At 51.8% G+C, this 9,981-nt stretch overlaps 1 long non-coding RNA gene across 1 annotated transcript; it reads left to right on the top strand.

Annotated features, from left to right (window-relative positions):
- The first annotated feature begins 6,238 nt into the window (after positions 1-6,238).
- On the top strand, positions 6,239-9,616 carry LOC124653640. Its single transcript, XR_006987981.1, has 3 exons — positions 6,239-6,692; positions 6,770-6,862; positions 9,075-9,616. It is a non-coding gene; the product is annotated as an uncharacterized LOC124653640 (long non-coding RNA).
- The last annotated feature ends 365 nt before the right edge of the window (positions 9,617-9,981 follow it).

Below are 9,981 nucleotides of genomic sequence, written 5' to 3'. Positions count from 1 at the left end.
ACCATTGCACAAAACAAACACATCCGTGCCCGGAGCCGCCACTCCGGCTTCCCCTGCTCGGCTTCGAGCCGCAACGCCGCACGGACTAGACACCTCGTAGCCCAGGCTACACTAGACGACCATCCGCAGACCACGAACGTCGCGCCAAGAGATCCGGGGCCGCCGCCCCGACATGCCAGCCAGACCGACCATCTGATCGCGCCGACCGAGCAGACGGACTCGCTACCCACGTAGCACGAGCACGCCACCCTTGCCTTGTTAGACCACAGCCACACCCCATGCGCCTGTAGTTGCAAGGCCGTTTGAGGCCGCCGCCTCGACGCACCATCCACCGTCCGGAGCCGCCGCCCCGGCGTCCACCATCCTCGGCCGCAAGGCAACCATGCTTAGTTGATGCAAACCTACCACCCCACAAGTGTCGAGGCCTCCAAAGGCGGCGCCTTCAAGAAGGTAGCGGCATAACTGTCGCCGTCGCCCGCTCACGAGGAGCTCAGGTTTTCACCAGGAGGACACTAGACACCCGCGACAGCAGGAGATGAAGCTCACGAAGACGCCTTCAAGAAGGAGTACGGCTCCCGTGGGCACCGTCGTCATCGGCACCTACTCAGGATAGGTGCAAAGCTTTCGCCCGGCATGCCAACTCCGCCATCGAGCTCGCTTGAAGCTCGGGTTGAAGGAGCGCAGCCACTAGAGCATGTGACCTCACCGCCGACCACCAGACGCCCACACCCGACGCAGCAGCCAAAACCAGCACCACACTCTGCTACAAACAACTGACGGAGCACCAGATCGGGACGGGAGCCGTCAAAGGTCTGGTCCCCAGCCGCCGCTCCGTCGAGGAGCCGCGCCATGGCCCCGCAAGGCCCAGATCGGCCGCCCGCAGCCACCCTGACACCTCCACCGCGCCAGGGATGAGGGATCCCTGGCCGCCAGCGCGCTTGCGCGACAACGCGTAGAACCGACGCAGGGACTCGCGCCACCCCACAAAGCCCATGGCCCGCGCGGCCCAGATCCGGGCCCGCGCCGCCAGGCACTGGAAGAACGCGGCGCGCCCGCACCTACCGACCCCGTCGCCCAGCCTGAAGCCCCCGCCACCACGCCGACGCCCGCCTGAGGCCACGGCGGGCCACAGCCGCCGCATCCCGAGGCTACTCCCCCGGCGCCGGAGTGAAGTCGCCCGCTCGCTTGAGCGCGACCGCGACCAGACGCTCGCTTGAGCGCCACCGGCAGCAACCGCACTCGACGGGCGGGGAACAGCAGGAGGCGGCCGAGGGCGCGACGCCACGGCGAGAGGCGCAGGACGGCGACGACCTCCGGGGTCCGGCGCGACGTCTTCCCTCCGAGGCGGCCGCGCGAGATCCCGAGAGGCATAGAACCTCGCCGCCCCCTTCATCGGCGGCGGACGGCTTCGCCGCCGGCTGCCTCGGGAGACGACGAGGGAGAGGGCCGGGGTCTAGGTGGCGGTGGCGGGAGGGCTAGGTTTTGGCTCCCCTGTCGCCTGGAGGAGGCGACCGAGGGGAGCGAGGGAGTTCTAAGCTCGAAGTTGGTGCCCCTCTGCACCGCACGGCCCTCCCATGGACCCTGTCGTGAATGCGCCCTAGCCCCGCCCACCCCTCTCCTGGAGCTGGCCCATGTGGAGTACCCCGCGCCCGAGCCGGCATCCCACGCACAACACGTGGAGGCACCCTTAAGATCTCACGATGGCGCCCCTGGCCTCGCGCTAGTCTCCCCCGCATCGTCCTGCGCTGGCCTCCGTCACCTTGCATGGGCGTACTTGTGTGGCCTTAGCTCTGACTCTTTTCGGAAATTCGCAACTAGGGTGAGACGCCAGAGATTGGCAAAGTTTTGGCTAGAATCAGAGCGACGTGGTAGAATTTTGCCGGATTGCGGCGCCGGTCCAGTGACTGTCGTGTGGAAACTTCCCTCCCGCCAATGGTTTTTCGCGTGTATGAGGTGCTGTAAAATTTGCCCTAGAAACTAGCAATCTGAAGTTATCGGATGTCGATTCATGGTGCCTTAATTTAAAAAAAGATTTTGCTAGTTTACGGGATTTAGTTTGGACTTTGTTTGAAAAATCCATACGATATTAGTTATTTTACAATTTTGACACTTTTAAAGGGTCATAGTTGCTCTAGTGTGATCGGCCAAGCGAACATAAAAATGGTTCACGTCCACAAATAACTAAATACATAACCATCCATGCATGCACTTTCGCAATGAATAGACACTTTACTTAATTTTAACAAAATCAAGCACGAACTAATGCATTAGTTAATGGGCCGTGCTGATAATCCTCCGGAGGTTTATTCCTCCCGAACCTCCGCCTCCTCCTGGTGACACGTGTCCTCCAGGACCATCACCCCATGTGCATCTATTTTCATTACACACAGGAAAAAGAGAGAAAAAAAGAGAAACAAATCTCCACACGCCATGCGCACCGGCGCGCCTACCGGCCGCACCTTCCACCCGACGGATGAAGGAAGTCCGGTGAGGGACCTCGCCGACAAAGCGTGGACTCCGGTGGCGCGGGAAGTGCCGCTGCACCTCCTGTAGCATCGGCGCCTTGCAGCACCGCCGGCTGCTCCCGACGGCGAACATGCAGCACCGCCGGCGGCGCTGATGTCGTCAGGCCTGCATCACCGCGACGATGCTCCACGGCGGCCTTGCAGCATAGCGATGACGGTCGCCGCTTTATAGCTCCGGCAGTACACCTTTGCAGCAACGGCGGCGCACCATTGAAGCTCCAGCGGCGCGCCTTTGAAGCTCCGGCAGTACACCTTTGAAGCTACGGCAGCGCACCATTGAATCATCGCCGGTTCCTAGTAGCACCATCGCATGTCAAAGGTAGCATCGCCGCACAACGATTGTATCAGTGCCCCCACCGGATGGCAGCTCCACAGGCCATGGCTGGTAGCACCGCCGGACATGGGTGGTAGCGCCGCCGCAGCGCACTAGCAGCAACGACACACGTTGTATGTAGCTCTGTCGGTCGATGTTTGTAGCACAAGCGATCGACATTGGCAGCACCGCCGGCCGCCCATTGCAGCTCTAGGGGCCGGCCGCTTGCAGCTCCGGTGGCTGCCCTTTGCAGCGCCGCGACGCACTGCAGCAGCGACGCCTCCGCCCATGGGAGCAGGTCCGATCACCCCTTGGAGCATCGACGGGCAAGCGTGGGAGCAGGTCCGGCCACCCCTTGGAGCATCGACGGGCAAGCGTGGGAGCAGGTCCGGCCACCCCTTGGAGCATCGATGGGCAGGCGTGGGAGCAGGTGCGGCCGCCCATGGGAGCAGCGCCTTAGACCAGCACTCGTCAGCCACTTGCAGAATCCGGCGGCGCACGACCACTCTGCATGCCCTGCACGCCCCCAAACTTAATGGAGCTTGCCGGTTTTCAGCAACAGTTCCGGGTCGCCGGAGGTAGGAGAGAGAGAAACCTCGCCGGACCTGCTCGAGATCGGCGGCAGAGGGAGCTTGAGGCCGGCGGCAGGGCGAGCTCGAGGGTAGCGGCGGCGCGAGCTCGTTCTATGGTGGCGACTGGCGAGGGACATCGGTAGAGCTGTGTGTAGTGGACCTCTGTCTCGATTGGGGATGATGAACCGCTTGGGAAGGTGGAAGGAGGAGCGTGTGGTACTGGGAGAGACGCGTGGAGAGATAAGGTATGGAAGGAACGTCGACGTGGCAAGCTTTTGACCCAGCGATCAATCAGATCGGACGATGCGCGATCCGGAGGATGCGCGAGACGGAGCCTCCGGAGGAACTGAAGCTTTTTCCTTAGTTAATTATTGTTGAAACAGTTAGTAGAAGGGCTTGTTTTTGGGGATATTTTATAATTTGCCACACATTACTTAGAACCTCTATAATGTGCCACACATTACTTGGGCTTTTACTATTTGCCACACATTACACCAATTTCTTTATAATTTGCCCTATTCCTCCTTTTACAGATCTTTTAACTTTTTTTACTCCAGAATACGTTGTGTAATACCATACATGTACCCATATGGCTGAGACTAACGTGGCTGGAATGAATCCATCAACCAAACAGATCAAATCCCCACACAGTCAACCACTGCGCTGCCCGCTGCTATTCCCCACTCCTCCTAGCTAGTGACCACGGGCCTGAGAGCATCTCCACTCGTTCCCCCGATGAGGCCCCCGGCGAGTGTTTTTTCCATCCGGATGGCGTAATTCGGCCTAGTCGCGCCCCCGGTTCCTCGTTTTCGTCCGGATTTGGGCCTAAATCCATCCGGCGATCCCACGCCAACCCCGGCCCCCCGGGGAGCGCTCGGGGACTCCGGACGAAACGAAAGCGCGCGTGGCCCCAACTTGTCGGCGACAATGGCCTCCGATCTACGGCAAAACCCTCGTCTTCCCGATCTACGGCAAAACCCTCGTCTTCCCGATCTACGGCAATACCCTCGTCGAACGAAAGCTTTGAACTCTCAAGTGGTGCAACATAGATAGATTATATATATATTTCGAATATAATTCGAATAAACATAAAAATTACATATAAAAACTTTAAAACTAAACTACTTCTTCTTCTTCTTAGAAGGCCCCGCCTCATCGTCGTCGCGGCGACGCTTCCGGCTCGTCACCTCCTCGTCGGAGGAAGTTGAGTCCTCGTCGTCGTCCTCATCGACCTCTTCGTCCTCCTCTTCCTCGCTCCTCCTCCCCGCTCCTCGCTCCTCCTCCTCTTCCTCGGCCTCTTCCTCGGCTCGCTCCTCGGCCTCGCTCCACGGCCTCTTCGTCCTCCTCCTCGTCGTCCCACTCGTCCTCGCCGGCCGGCGGGGGGAATCGTCGCTGCCGGACGATGCGGCTAGATCCCACCAATGGCGCCATCCAGGCGGCTTCCCTCGCTCGTCGGTGTCCGATGGCCAAGAGATATCGCTCATGGTTGACGGAGGATGGTGACGAGAGAACAGATGAATGGCGTCGCCCGTCGAAAACCGTATATGTAGGTCTCTCGACGAAAGAGAGCGCCGGTTGCTCTTCCGCCGAGTTCGTGCTCCATTACGGCGGTTCTCGCATCGAGGCCACTTCGACCGTTCCCGACGAGTCGTTTCGGCTCTCCAGTCCACTTCGCGACGGTTCAATGCGTCGAGGGAACTCCGACGATTGCCCTTCCCGGTGACTGCGCCGTCGCTATGCACGCGGTGGGTGCGCGTCCATGGGCTCGCGGCTGGAAAAATGGGCCTCCCAGGCCAAAAACTACATCCATCCGGCGCTAAATTTCCCCGGATTTGGGCGTGGGGAGCCCAAACGAGTGGGGATGCTCTGAGCACTCTCCGACGAGGGAGCGCGCCACGGCGGAAAGGTCCGCGCCGGCCGGCCGCCATGCCCAGGCTCGTCCTGTAGCCGGTCGAGCCACGGCGAGCCAGCCCATGGCAGGGGAGGTAGCGGAGCTCATCGACGCGCGGTCGTTGGGGCGGAGGGGACACGTAGATGGAGCCACGGTGGCGCTCGGCGGCCGCTGCGGCTGACGTGACGGGGAAGAGCCGGCGTTCGCCTTCCTGGAGGTGCGTTTGCCGGCGTCCACCCGGAGCCTCTACCGGTGACACCTCCAAAGCTGATGTCCGCGGCGACATCTCCGAGCTCCTGCCGCCGGCAACCTCTTCGATATGCTGCTCTCAGCCACCTCCCCAACCATTTATTTCCGGTAAGCTCTCTCTTCTTTCCCTCCATCTATAATTGCTGAAGTTTGTACATTTTTGCTGTTGAACTGAATGTGTGCATATATACATATGGAAAGCACGCATGTATGCATAGACACCGTTTGAATCCATCCATCTGAACTGAAAATCGTTGTGTGCAAGTACTTGTATATGAAATAGATGTGCTACCTTTTATTTTGACTTCGCCTACTGCTTCTTGTAATGCTCATAATTCGGGGAACTCGTGATGCTTGGCTGCCTGGAAGGAGGCAGGAAGCAACTAGAGGGTTAAGCAACGCTAAAACAGTTGCAAAGGAAAGGTACTTAGTAGTGGGCTTTATCTTGCATGATTACATGGTAGAAGGAAGAAAAGGAAGGCGCCATGATTCTTGCTCAAGTTCTCATGTTGTATCTGTATCACAAATAATCGTCTTCTTCTGAACAACGATCTCTTTCAGCTCCCCAAGCATATGTTTCATTGTATCAACGAACTGTAGGCAGTTTAGCAGTCCTATTCTATCAACAAACTGATGTCATTCTTTTTAGTGACAGCATGCTTCTGTACATGTGTTGAATCTACATATGCATTTACGATGAACCAGCCAGGTGCTATGACAGCACGTGGTGCTATGTTCTGTACAAGTAGTGTTTTAAACATTGCATACAAATTTAATTGTATGGCATACTTCTTATTTTGTTGTATAGGCGTTGAATCTGAATCGGAGGCATATCCATATGCATACAGATTTAATAGCATCCATCCATATATCACAAAATCTGCTGGATTACATGGAGTTGACATCATTCATCACACAATAAAATCATTAAACAGTAAACATCTATCTTAAAATTGAAAAACAGTCTCGACACAATAAAATCACTATTTCCTCCTCCTTGGAGTTAATTTTTTCTTGCAAGCATTTGAACTTGAAGGCACATCAAAAGTAGGTCTCGCTGGAGATTTAATAGGTGTCACAGGTGGCGGTGATGCACCATCTCCAGCCAAGGCCATAGCTAGTCTCCTACAATTAAACATCAGGTTAGAGAATTGCTTTTTCTCATGGTTTTGCGCATATGAAAGCAATCAGAAACGTTACCTCCGTGTAATAACCCCAGGGCTGTCATGAAGGCTAGGAGGCAGTGTGATTGTGTCTCTTTTCGGTGTCCCAACAACAGATGAAAATAGCTCTTGCTCAAGCACCTCTCTAGGTAGTTGATCGTCACCTTCATGAACTTTTTTCGCCCTTTTCTTTCTGTTTCAGTACACAACATAATAGAAATAAGAGACTACTACAGATGTGATACTAATACAACAATAGAAATGTTACCTTTCTCTAGGTTCATTTTCTGGACACTTTGTTTGCCTATGCCCCAACTCTCCACATTTTTTGCATCTGTTTTTGGTGCCAAATCTCTTTTTCTCTTTTGGCTTCCCTTTGACTCCATTTTCTTGTGCCTTCTGTTCACCACCTTCCTCCTGCTCCTTTCCTTTGTCATGTAGATTTTTCTTCCCTTTACTGCTACTACCACCATCTTCAAGTTCTCTGGTCCTATTATTTATTTGTTGAATGATAGCAGGTAGTATATTTCCAGTGAGAATTTTCCCAACCTCTCTCCGCCTATGAAAAAGCTTCATGATTTTCTCTCTTAGTGAGTCAGCTAGCTCATCTGGAGGAAGGTCCTTCATTCCTCTAATCCAGCTATTGAAGCTCTCGGCTAGATTATTATGAATGTAATCACATTTTATTTCGGTGTTGAAGTCACATCTCATCCACTTCAAGTTATGATAAGTACTCAAGTAGGTAGCTACCTCAGGTTTAGCTTCAAATACCTTGGCCATATGGTAGTTAAATGTTTCTACGCGATAAGCCTTGGCTGCTGGCCACATCCGACCAAAAACGTCTCCATGAAACTTTTTTTTGAAGTTCTCCATTAGATGCCTAAAGCATTCCCTTTGCTCAGCTTGAGGAAAAACTTTTTTAACTGCATTCTCTAACCCTTTGCATGCATCTGTACATATAGCTAGATTTTGAAGATGTCCTATTGCCCTATGCAATTGTTGCATAAACCAAGTCCAATTATCCTCCGTCTCTGAAGCAAAGAATCCAAATGCCAAAGGAAACATCCAGTTATGTCCATCTAGTGCTGTACATGCTGCTAACTGACCATTCCACTTTCCGTTCATGAAGGTGGAGTCTATACTAACATATGGTCTACAACCATTCAAAAATCCGTCAATGCTTGGCTTGAGTGCCATAAAAAATCTGCAGAAATACACTTTATCTCCTTCACTCTTCACATCAACCTCTACAATGCTACCCGGAGATCTCTTCTCAATCTCAGCTTTGAAGTTCCAAAGATTCTTAAAGCTCTCTCCCCATGTACCATATAATTTATCCATGGCCTTTTCTTTGGCCCTCCAAACAGTCTGATACCCAGTAGTAACTTTGTACTCGTCTTTTAACCTTTTTTGGAGATCAGTAGCACCTATATTTGGTTCAGTCCGAAGTATGCCAATTGACTTTTCTACCACCCATGCTTGATCTGCCATGCTTGAGACCACTTCAGCCGTTGATGAACAATTATGAGGCTTTACTATTTTGTTAACCTGTTGGAAAACAAAATATAATCTGTTAGTTGCGTGTAACTTTATAAAATAGTTGCAACATACAACATCAAAGGATGATGCTAGATGAGTTATTACTCTGACTGTTTTTCCATCTTCTGTTGTCCTAGCCGTTATTCTCCAACGACATATATTTCCTTTACAATGACCTATAAATCGAGTAGTGTCACTATCTTGTATTTGAATGTCAAACTTGCCTCTAATAGCAAATGTTCTCAAGAGCATCCTAAACTCTTGCATTGAAGTAAACAAGGAACCTTCCTCTATCACAGGATGTTCTTTGTCATACCAAAAGTGTTTCTCTTCAGACATATGGTCAGGCACAGGGAGAGCTGCATCAGCAAGTAAATGCTGGTCAATATCATCCATACTAGCATTGATGTTTGCAATGGAGGCTTCGATAGCTGCTCCAGCTATAGCTTGTCGATGCCCGGATTTATCATCAATTCCAAGTATCAAGCACAAGTTCTCTTCTGCTAGAGGAACTTCAATTTCATTTTCATTTGCAGGTGCTATCTCAATTTGAGACCAATCAATGACTCTATCAACTAAACTACTTCCATCATTGGATTGGGCAATATTCAGAGTAGACAAGTTGGTAGTATCTGTCGTCGATGCCCTAGTCGAAAACAAAATAGCAATTTATTAGTTTGTGAGGAAACATAAGTGAGCATTGAATGTAATATTTGATATAAATGACATATTTGTCGAAAACAAAATAGCAGTTTATTTGTTTGTGATGAAACATAAGTCAACATTATGGTACTGATACTGACATCTAATATGCACACACAGGAACACAGGACAATATGGTGTGGGATCTCGCATGATGTAGTGCAGAAACAACAGCAAGATGGGGATCCCGGCAAGATGATGAGATTCATATTAGTCAGTTATCTACCACAGATCGTGGCTGCTACTCAAGAGAAATATGGCAAATAAAGATGGGAAGGAGGGAAGTTCGGGAGAGCAGTTGTACATGGATCGTGGCTGCCCTTCATAGTCTCCGATCATGGTTGCGCCACCCATTTTCCGGCCGCTGCCGTCGGCGGTGATCTCGCCTAGCCCGCCCAGCTTGTTTGTTTCTTGGATCCTGTTTCTCTGCCAGGAACGAAGATTCCCACGAGTCCCCTGTTTTGCTGATTTGGTTGACTCGATCGACTAGGGATCTACTATGTTTGGTTGAGAGTTCCAGCCATAGGGGTACAGTACGGTATTACTCAATGTATTTTGGGGTCAAAAAAAATTAAAAGATCTGTAAAGGAAGGAATAGGGCAAATTATAAAGAAATTGGTGTAATGTGTGGCAAATAGTAAAACACAAAGTAATGTGTGGCATATTATAGAGGTTTAAAGTAATGTGTGGCAAATTATAAAATATCCCTTGTTTTTGTTATCCAATGCTTTCCTATCCAGACGACCGAGTCGTTACCATTTTACCGAACCGAGCCGGAACAAAACAATAGTTAAACCATGCCGTGGAGGTGGACACCGGCACCGGCTAGCTACAGAACAAGCTTGCTTTCCGGAAGCGCTCGTACTATACTGCACCTTCGTGGCTGCACGGACTCCAAATCCCAGGTACATAAATGGTAAACTCAAGCCCAACCTTTCCAACGGTACCGTCTCCCATTTCCACCAACAAATATGTTTTTCTTTTATCTTCTTATTACCTTTTCATCCCATTGTAATTTGTGTTGTAA

This window comes from Lolium rigidum, chromosome 5, assembly GCF_022539505.1.
Source record: "Lolium rigidum isolate FL_2022 chromosome 5, APGP_CSIRO_Lrig_0.1, whole genome shotgun sequence".
Lineage (NCBI taxonomy): Eukaryota > Viridiplantae > Streptophyta > Magnoliopsida > Poales > Poaceae > Lolium > Lolium rigidum.
Note: the sequence above shows the minus strand (reverse complement) of the source record. Positions and strands in the feature narration are given on the sequence as shown.